The 11,721-nt window shown below is 33.2% G+C and overlaps 1 pseudogene; it reads right to left on the reverse strand.

Moving 5' to 3' along the window:
• Nucleotides 1-2,548: 2,548 nt before the first annotated feature.
• On the reverse strand, nucleotides 2,549-4,988 carry LOC106323566 (annotated as a pseudogene).
• Between the last annotated feature and the right edge of the window lie 6,733 nt (nucleotides 4,989-11,721).

The raw sequence follows: 11,721 nt of genomic DNA on the forward strand, positions 1-11,721 counted from the left end.
GGGGGGTGAGCCTTTCATGGGAACGTTCTGTAATTACAGAACCTACTACTTTGGATTCTTTGTATTTTCCCATATTTTGGCGTGGAGATTTTGTTAAAGTCAATGCGTCTTCAAAATGCATGAATTTAGGGGTTGCCATGTAGAGTGTTTTGCTATTCTTAACCCAATATCATGAATAAGGTATGTACTTTTTAGTCAATAACTGACTTCTTTTGTTTCAACTGTTATATTGAATTACTAATCTAGGACGGATATAACAGTCACAACATTTAAGATAAATAATTAATAAATCATCTAGGACGATATATAACAACTTACAGCATACTGAGAACCCCACATTTTGTAAGACCTATTTCGAGAGCATTTCATCAACGATATTTTTATTGCGATACTATTAATGAAATTTAATAGTATTTATATATCCATGTTGTTTAGGATAAATATAGTTTTTTTTTTCTTTTTGAGAAAGGGATTCTTTAGGATAAATATAGTTTTGTTTACATGTATCGTGTATATATTTTTGGGGAAATTGTTTTTAGGGCAAAAAAAATGATAACTATATCCTGTTAGGCTACAGATTTGTGTGGATTCCGATTTATACAGATTCTAAATATTTTAGAACGATAGGTTAAGCGTGGAATGAAGTATTATTTATGTAGATCACATATTCTAAACATATTAGATTTAATGAAAAAAGTGGATTACATTTTCTACTGTGTAGAATGTCAATTCTACTTTTTGTTAAACAAAATATAAAATTATGATTTAAATATTTTAAGACTGAAAAAAATATCAATAAGTTGACATATGTATTTCATCAAGTTACTTTTTTTTTGAATTTTTTTTTTTTATAAAACTATTTATTTGGTTTATTTTGAAAAATACTAAAGGGTATTAGAGAAACATATAGTACAAAAAGGAAATTAGCCTAATAGGACATAATTATTATTATTTTGGCCTAATAAAATAATTTCCCCTAGATTTTTTTTTATTAAAACGAATTGAATATTATTTTTTGATAAAAAACGTCATCTGATTAAAACTGTATTTGTTAACTACAATTAAAAAAACTAGGAGTTTTGCCCGCACATGGGGCATAGTTATTTAATAAATATTTATTAATAAATATATTATTAGTTTAAAGATCAAAAAAATTAAATAAAACATTAAATTTATATTATTTCATGAATCTTTCAATTTCTTAATTTTTATTGTTTTAAAAACATTATTTTGGATAACAACACTAATATCTTGTAAATATGTTTTTATCTTGAATAAATTTTTATTATATTAATTTATAAACAATGATATAATTAAATAAACAAATATATAATTGTTAATATAAATTGATGTTATTAAACCAAATTCTAGGAATTAGCGTAACCTACAAAATCTCAAAATAAATCAAAAGCACAAGAATGTTAAACCAAACTCAGCTTTACATATTATATTAGTCAAAGTAAATAAGAATATTGATATATGTATAATTATTTTGTGAAATACTTTTTATAATAAATGAATAAACACTCAAGCAAAACAACTATGTTGACAAATAAAACATTAATATGTAATGTATATTTGAGGAAATTTTAATTTAAACAAAGTTATAAGTCTTTAAAACTCTTGAAAAATTAAAAGTAAATAAAGTAAATTTTAAATTTTCATAAATATAAGGAACTTGTTGTAAAAAAATATTTTGAAAATATTTCTTTTTGAAAGTTATTCTTAATTACAACTGGATGATAACTATAATATTTAATAAAAATAAAAACAAAGAAATATTAAATTTTCAACTTAAATAACAAATACAATTTATTCTTGCAACTGAATGATAAGAATGAAAATGAAAATATCATAAAAATCACGTTAACAAACAAATATAAATCAAATTTATTTTTATTGTTTATCTACTTCTTTTTAGTATTTTAATACTAAAATAAATTTAATAATTTTTAAAAATATGCCATGACATATTATGTTTACAAACAAATATGAATCAATTTTTATTATTTTGTATAAAACTATTTATAGTATTTTAGTATAATGATAAATCTAATTATGATATGTGTATATATAATACTAATTATAAAAATAAATAAATAAGAAATAAAGATGTAGATAAACACAAAATAAATACATGGAATTATCTTCTTCTTTTTTCAAAAATGTTTTCCATTTATTTTTGAGATATTTTTATAATATTATTTTGTAATCAGTTAAGTAATGAATTATATAATTTATTTATTAGATATTAAAACTTTAATTAGTCAAATTAAAATTGTTTAATGACTAAGCCTAAAATCATGGAGAACATGACAAATAAGCAAATTCACTTCTCGGTAATAGTATAGATAGATAGTTCTTTTAGATGAGTTTTAGAAATCTTGTATTATCATTTGACAAATAGATGATGATTCATCTTGTCAGCTTCACGTTGTGTAGTTATGAAACTAGTTAAAATCATGTAACACAATTCGTCTTAAATAGGTCGAAGAAAACCAAAACTTTATAAATAAATTAAAAAAAATCTTGCGTCAAGTTGTTTCGTTCATTTCCTAGACTTCCTTTTGGCGGCTGCACTCTTAATGGCCGATTGGTTTGACTTTGAAGTTGCAGGAGCTGCTTCTTGCTTATCTTGCTTGGTCACTGCACCTTGCGAGCCAAGGATTTGAGCTGCTCGCTTGTCCTTTCTCTTGGGCCTATAACTTGACCTCTCCCTCCTCGGAAGCCACCTTTCAGGGTCCGGACGTGGACCCGGGTTTGCCGAATCAAATTCTTTGGGATACCTTGGTTTCCTCTTCCTTGTCCTCTTTGCCTTGTCTTTTCTCTTCAATTCTTCCTGCATAGCCGCAGTGCCTTCCATGGGTTTTGCCTTCCATGGGTTTTGCACCAGAGGTCTTCTCTAGGTTATCCACATCAACAGCCTTCAACCCTGGTAACGGCTTTAACTGTTTCTCGTAACTTTCTGCTTTCTCAACATCGACACGAGCAAGTGTAGTCACAAGACCAACCAGAGCGTCTATGCTTTTATGTTTTTTCACAATCTCCTCGTACAGCCGTGAAGCATCCTCTTCTTGACCATGTCTTAGCTTGAAGGAAGCAGCCTCCGGCATCAATATGCTAAGCTGCTTACTGTTGTTCTCAGTCTTTAAATTTGACCACCACTTAATAGCTGAGTCAAGAACGGCAGCAGCACCATCATTGTCCCCAGCTCGCTCTTTGAGGGCGACGATGGTGGCAACAGTTGCTGGAAAATGCTGAATATCAGTTATTCTGGACAGGGACTCTGCTGCTACATGAGGATGGTTGGCAGAAGCAGCAATTTGCGCCCTGACCAAGAGAACCAACTTAGAATTTTCCGGAAACTTTTCAGCACACTGTCCAAGAAGTTCTTCGGCTTTGGCAGCCTTATTCTCTCTCACCAAAACAACAGCTTGAAGCAATGTAGGAACAACACTCTCAGGAAGCAGGCTCGGCAGTGTAGTACAAAGTTGTCGTGCCTGTGTTAAAGATTCTCTAACTGGTTAAGCAAAGAAGGAAAAAATAAGTACAGAATATATATTCTAAGTTAAAAATGGTTTTGGCACTCAAAATGTTTTTGACGCTATTTACATGAGTTTAGGCCTCCAAATTATGGGAAAAAAAAATATTACAAAAGTTCTTAAAAAATATTTTTAACCCCCCAAATTCGCTGAAAGTACCTGATCAATTTTATTTGTATGGAGGAGCAGAAGGACGCTATTAGCATATATAGCTTCCTTATGTTTCTGTGAAAGTTTTGCGTCAAGTGTTTGAGAAAGCTGAAAGGTTTGTGAGTCTTTTTCTTTGAGTTGATCAAGCTTCCCCAAGCTATCAGAAATATCTTTGTAACCTTTCAAGGCGATAAGGTTGTTCACAGCAACAGCAAGTGACGGTTCATCGGCCAGGTTTCTTTTAATGATGTCTACATAAGACCTGGTGGATTCTTGAGTTTGTCCAATTACCTGATGAAAAAAAAACTACGTTACTAAAGACAGGAAGATATCCTGACAAAAGGTTAAGGGTAAAAAAATACCTGTTGGACATATATGCTAATTGTACAGCAATTGGGGCAAGCTCTGTCTCAATATCCTCATCAACAAAACCTTCATCCCTGAGGGTTTCATGACCAATTCTGCCTCAAACCAGCAATATTGTAAATCAGGAACTGATGTACATTGTAAAAAAAAAACTTGCAAAATCAGTAGTCAAATGAATAATGTACTTAAATTGTTGATAACATAGAAAGAAAATAGTGTATACATCCCTACGTACTAGAATGATGTGATTGATCAAAAGCATGATGTTCAGTATTAACAACTGATTAACAAAATTAATTACTCTTATCCTATATATAGTACGTTAGAGAAGATTATATAGAGTTAAGTACCCCTTAGCAGCGAGCAAAAGTTGTTCTGCATCAGCATAGTTACAGTTTTCAATGAAAGAGCAAGCAGTGTTAAAAGCCAACTCAAAGCTACTAGTTGGCTTTATCCTCCTAGACTCCAATGCTCCTTGCACTTGAGAAGATTTACCAGTCGAAACCAAACCCGCCACGAAATTGACCTCTGCCTATTTAAGAGAACAACAATTCAAAGCAATAGAGAAGCCATTAGAGCTTTTCAGTAACTGTTGAGATGAAATGTAGTTCGATTAGACTGACCTTATGAAACCCTAGATCGATGGGAAGCTTATGGAAGGAGTGAATGACAGAGAGAGCATCATCGATCTTATCGTCTTTCACAAGAGCCACAACTTTGCATCGGATTGCGTCCTCATCGGCAGGTGCAATCGCCAAGACTGAAAACAATATCACAATCTCAGTTTCACCACTATAAGATCAAGAATTATAGGAGGAAGGATCGATGTAGAATACCTTGATCAGCGACCTTGACGGCTTGTTCATATTCAGATCGTTTGATATGAATACTGAGAGAAGTGAAGAGATCTTCGATTGCATGAGATGGCATGGTCCAAAGCCCTTTCGTGTTGCTCTAGCTTGTAAGTTGAGAAAATACAGAAAATTATTTGAAATCCAAACTGATAATTAAATACGTTTAGCAAAAGCAAAGATTATATCAGTGGAGAAGGTTTATGATTATTATTATTATTAATAAATGGATAATCACTAAGCAGATTTATCGAGTGTTTAAACTTTTCTACAACAAATAAGAAAAAGAGATTTAATAATTAAATCGGTGAAAAAATAATATAGACAATAATGATAAAATACTTGACATTACGTGATATATATTGTTTCCATTTAATTATCTTTTTTTGTAAGTGGAAAAGTTAATAAAAAAGATATCATTATAGTTATGTCGTTCTTGGTTTCATAGATGAATGTTATTCAAGATATGGATGATGTCTAACAATAAAACATGTTATCTCCCAGTACAACAAATATTAATGGACTTATCGTTCTAGTACAAAGGATAAGGATGGATTACAGAGAGGAATTAGGAAAGGAATAACTTTAAACTTAAGGAATCGAAGGAAGCGCTTGTTATCTTTGCACATACACTTATTTGGATTATGAAAGCTGAAAAGTATATTCAACACTTGACATGTCAACTTTTTGGGACGGGCTGTACGGATCTATTTTTGATAGTTAACTGACAGCACGACCTAACTTTCCGACAGAACTGAAAGAGTTATTTCTCTAAAAAAAAACATTTCACGATTCAAACTTTCCTATCTCCACGAACTTTAAACCGGACAACCAGCTCATTAGTCAAGATTGTACATGCTTCTCTTATAGATTTATGTTTTGTTGATTGTATATTCCAGTATAGATTTTTAGACCATTTGTTGTTTTAGAAATAAAACAGATGTAAGAAAAACATGTTATCTCTTAGTCCGAAAGTGTTGTACTAAAGGGATTGTATCCAATAATAGATGAGAACCAAGATCTAGGTCATATAAAAAAAAACTAGAAGAATTTAACAAATCACTCTTTTCTATGGATGAGTTAGGAAACATCTTATTATTTACTTATATCTAGTTTCATGTTCTTAAAAATGTTTTGTTGTAACTTGTACTCATTAACCACCTCTTGGTGGCCTAGTGGTAGGCGGACACCAGTGAGCTAAGCGACATGGGTTCGAAGGCACCCCACTACGGTTAAATCACTAGGTGGCCACCCGGGCCCACCCTGCTACTTCTGGGGTGGAAATGACGTGGTTGCTGCGGGCCTCGAGGGATGTCTGGGCCCCGGCCTGGGACCCTCGGTTAACAAAAAAAAAATACTCATTTGAGATTAATAATATATTTATATAGCCACTAAAAATAGCTCATTCCATGGATTTTGCTGTTTCTCGGAAGTTTCTGCTTTCTCAACATTGATACGAGCAAGTGTATTCACAAGACCAACCAGAGCATCTGTGCTTTTAAGGCTTTTCACAATCTCCTCGTAGAGCCTTGAATCCCACTCTTCTTGACCACGCCTGAGCTTGAAGGAAGCAGCCTCCGGCATCAATATGCTAAGCTTATTGTTCCAGTCATCGAATTTGACAACCCCTTAATTGCTGAGTCAAGAACAGCAGCAGCACCATCATTGTCCCCATCACGCATTTTGAGGGCCACAATGGTGGCTACAATTTCAGGAACCAACACCCTCCTCATGAGTAAAATTAGGAACCAACAAATCCTGCCCTTCCCCTTAAACCAATCCTTCATCCTGAGACATTCTCGTATAGTACATAAGTAACCACGTCCATCGCCTCAAGCATGTTACCTGCCTCTCTTTCCGTAAGCTGATCATCAGTCTGCTCCTCTGAAATTTGAGAAAATGTTAGTTTCTTTGTTTTCACCATCACAATAGATAAATCATCCAAACTCTTTAGCCTAATACCCCATTTCCTTATATTAATTGAAAACGCTTAATTTACTCCAGATCCATTTGTTGAATTTCGTTCTCATACTAGAAATACTCCATTTCGTCATAAAACTTTTTTTATGTTTACAAATAAAATAGGGTCAATTGGTATAATATACCCGGCGAAAATCCAAATTGACAGAATACCCATGGCTATCGATAATCCAAAAAGGAGTAACCTTTTGACACTGCGCAGACGAAAATGCCCTCTTGCTTTATCAAAAACGTGTAACTCTAGATTAAGCGGGTACACATTATGTTAACTGAACACTAAGAGATATTTATCAATTTTTCACACAATCTCTGAATTTCTCAATCACCACCAATTCTATTTTTTCATCTAATCCTCCGACGAATTCTTCTCAGTTCTTAATATCACATTTATCGGTTTGTTAATATAATAAATAAATTACTTAATTGTTATCTGTTAAAGATCATATCAGTTGGATAAATTATCGATTCTTTAAGAAATATATAACAATTAGACGACCAGTGACCACTAAGAAAATTTTTATCAATATTAAAAGAATCAATTACTTAATAATGAATATTTATTATTTGATATCAAATAATGTATCAGCTAAATATTTACATATCAGGTAACAATCTACATACCAACTAACATATCAGCTAATAATTCCCGTATCATCTAACAATCTATGTATCAAACAAAATGTATCGACTAACAAATCATATATCGGTTAATGAAACTATTAACAGCTAATCAGTTATCTATCAAATAGCCCCAAACAACTAACACTCCATATATCGGTTAAGAATCCATTAAAATATAAATAAGAGAAGGTAAGTAATGAAATACCTACTAACATATATGTTATCTAAAGAAAAGAATGTAGATTTCAAGCTTTCTTCTTCCCGAGATCTTCCGATCCTTTTCTCCATAAATCCACAACAGAAATAACATATTCTTCGATGAGATGACGAACTCGTCAAGGTCAGCAAGTCACTCAACTACCTCAGGAAAATGCCACGACACAGAATTATTATTGGGATTGGAAACTTATAAAAGTTGATTGTAATTCGAAATTGGAAACGGTGGAATTAGTGGTGAGATAATAAGATTAGCATTATGGGTGTCAATGGAATCAGAGTAAAAAAATATAAATTTGTGATTTAATTTAAGCTTGCATAAAGAGGAGATGTACGAGATATAAAGAAGAGAGAAGAGAGAAGAGAAAAATCTAGAGATACAAGGGTATTATGGTCATGAAAAATATTTTAAAAAAATAAGGATATATGACAAGTTATGTGAATCTTTGGGTGTATCCACACCAATTTCTCAGTAAAATATCTAAATATCCAAAATTTTCTTTAGGTTTTCAAGTCTATATTAATTTGAAAGATTGCTGGGTCGGTACTAGGCAGCAGTCGGTGCAATAACTAATTGAAGTTTGTGGTGGCAGATTGTATAACTAATTGCTAAGAAAATATATGAAGTATCAAAATTCAACAAATTTTTTAGTTAGCACTGAAGTGAACAGTTTAGAAAAATATCGGGAATATAAAATAAATGAATCTCTGGACGCCATTGATATGAAATAAGTGTCAACTCTAGACAAACGCCATCTATTTGAGACAAATTGCTGAGACTGACTCAGGGCATTAAATAAATACGACGTGAGGATTAAATAAATGAAGTTTGTGGTGGCAAATTGTTGTACACCTAATATTTAAACGAATCTGGTTTCATCACCATTTCATCAATACAAGCTCAGAGTTTTCTCTACATTTTGTGATCAAACAAGTAATATCAATAAAAATATGGAAGTCAAAACTGTGATTTTAATATCAATAAAAATATGGAAGTCAAAACTGTGATTTTAATTAAGTGTACTCATAAGTAGTCTTGTCATGGCGCAAATTCAAGTAGAAGCGAAGACCTGTTGCCCTACCACCACAGCTCGACGTATATTTGATTCATGCTATGGTCCAAGTGTCCCGCTGACTTTTTGTTCACGAATCAGTGGTTGCCTACTCTTTCCTCATAATACATGCCCACCAGAATTTCCTGCGAATCGTCTCGAAAACTCTGGTAAACTGAAATACCCCAAAACTTAAGATTTCAGAGAAGATTTGTGAGAATGTGTCGTATATTTTTTATTGTTTACACCATTATATATAGTGGTTCATACAAGGTGGAGTCAAAGGGAGAATTGATTACAAAATACTCTACATAATGACATGGTCAAACTCATAAAGACTAAGGTTGAATGGGTTTTCCATGTGGCTGGATGTAAACTCCCAATGGACTCTAGTCTTGAACTTGTATGGTCTAGGATATGGACCATCCACTTCATGATTCATAACACTCCCCCTTGGATGCCATAACCATATAGGTTTTGTAACACGCTAATGTTGCCTCATTAAAACTTCTCCCGGAAAACCAAAAACCCAATGTGGTAAAAAGGGAAACCGGAGAAAAGAAAAAGAGTACAATACACATTACTCCCCCTGATTTGGACATCACTGAAGGTCCTTGAGTCTACGCGTGCCAATCTTGTTGCGTGAACTTCCTGAATGTGCAAGAAGGCAATGATTTGGTGAAGAGGTCGGCTGAGTTTTCACTAGATCGGATTTGAAGGACGTTGACCTCTCCAGCTTTCTGTAACTCATGGGTAAAAAAGAACTTGGGTAGAATATGTTTGGTTCGGTCACCTTTGATATACCCGTCTTTGAGTTGAGCAATGCAAGCTGCATTATCTTCATATATGATGGTCGGACCCGTTGGGTCGCATATGGACGCATAATGTGGTCCTATACCTTTTGTTCAAAGATGAACTTCGATGTTATAGCTTATCTTTATGATAGCTTATTCATTCATACCACGGCTTGGTTGGTTCATGCTGAGAATTCGACCAACCATAAGTATTACCGAAATTTGGCTAATTTGTTTTGATGGTCTATAACTTTTTCTAAGGTTTAATGAATAACCATTTAACCTATCTTAGGCTGGTTAGTATAAAACACAAGGAATTTAAAATTCCTCTATGGACTGATTTGAATTGTTCTTATAGAACTCTTCACTTGCTTACAGGTAGTAATTTAATTCAGTGCATGAACAACTTTAGGAAAATGCTGTTCAAGAGAACTTCTTTTCTCATCTTTTGATTCTGAGCTCAATACCGTTTGGTAAACCTTTTGGTACCAATAATATTATCATCATCATCCAGTGAGTCATATATAGCATACTACATCTTTTGAATTTCTTCCAGACATCATATGTAGTGAAATATGTAGTAGTATCCACCACATTGGATTATATAGACATTTTCCTGTCTGTCTCACGATTTATCCTTCTTTCAGGATTTATATATTCATTGGGCATCATATGACGTCTACATATTTATGGCCAATACAATACGCCTTTAATATATCACTTTAAACCCCACGTTTCTTTCATTATTCATTATGAGTACTCTTGTGTGGGTTTATGATCCTCGATACATATCTTTGTATTCATGTGCTACATACTTGTGCATTTTCTATGAATGTATGTGTCGACACACTTATATATAGTTCATTTTAGTTCCAGGCATGGTATAAATCAATTTGAGATTTCATTATCTAGGACCGTAATATCCTTATAACTGGGCGTCCCAAGCTATATGGTATGGTACCTAGTTGTTCAGCTGGCCAGCCTTATATCTCAATGTCTGGAATGGTTTCCTTTAATAAAACTCAGATTTTATCTCATGCACCTTTCTTTCTTTCCGAGGTTCCTTAGAATTTATGGAACTTTATTTGGAACATTTATTTGGTCTATCTTATATAGACTTTGAAGCAACTTGGTTGTGTCTTTAAGACATCAAAACCGTGTGGTGCTAAGCTGGGATGACATAGTCATTCTTTCTCTCGGGTCAATGTGTCTGGCATTTTATTTTGCTATCATTGTAGCATATGGACGTCTATAAATTATTTTCTAGTCCGAGGATCTTTGCCAAAACATTGATGGTTGATACCATTCTTTATCATTCTTTATACCAGCTTATTAATTTTCTCCTTTCATTGTTGGATATTCGGATTCATAAACCTTATGTAATCTTTGTTCCTTGGCCTATAATTAGATCACCCATTTTGGCTCAAGGTTTCTTTTAAACTTATGGAGAAAGTATATTCATAATATATATCCAACATATATTCCTAATCCTTTTTATGAGATTCTAAGATCACATGATCTTAGATGGCACATATATTTGTGGTGGATTCTTTCATAATATCTTAAGATGATATATGTCTGGACTCATGACTCGTATCAGTCTCAGGTGGGAATATCTATGATCACTTATATGGCCTGATCTAATTACTATGGCCTGATGCAGGTTCATTCTTTTATAACTCATGGTGTCCCCAAGCATATGGACTTTTAGAATTTGAACCTTATAGGTAATAGTCTTTATATCAAATTCAACCAATATGTAATATGGTTGTGGACCATGTTTCACGAATTTTAGTATGGTCATGTATCATGGGATTTGTCCTCACTCCCCCTCATGAACATACTCAAATTCGTGGTGCTTGGGACAATAAATTCCCTTGTGCATAGATATATTGCACACACGTGAGATCTTATGGGATAACATTTGTGCCCTTTTAAATATTTGCATCATAATCCGAATGGCTAAGCATGGTAATGCCATCTAAGTGATAAATTTCATGGGTTAATCAAACATGATTGCCCTGGATATTTGCCTAATATCATATTGATCACTAGATCAATAGAGAATGTAGTCTCGACCACTTAGGCGATTTTAATTTAGGTACTCTTATTCCCTTTTGTCCATTGTTGGAAACCATTTTTTTTTCTT

The sequence above is a fragment of the Brassica oleracea genome, chromosome C2, assembly GCF_000695525.1.
Source record: "Brassica oleracea var. oleracea cultivar TO1000 chromosome C2, BOL, whole genome shotgun sequence".
NCBI classification, from domain to species: domain Eukaryota; kingdom Viridiplantae; phylum Streptophyta; class Magnoliopsida; order Brassicales; family Brassicaceae; genus Brassica; species Brassica oleracea.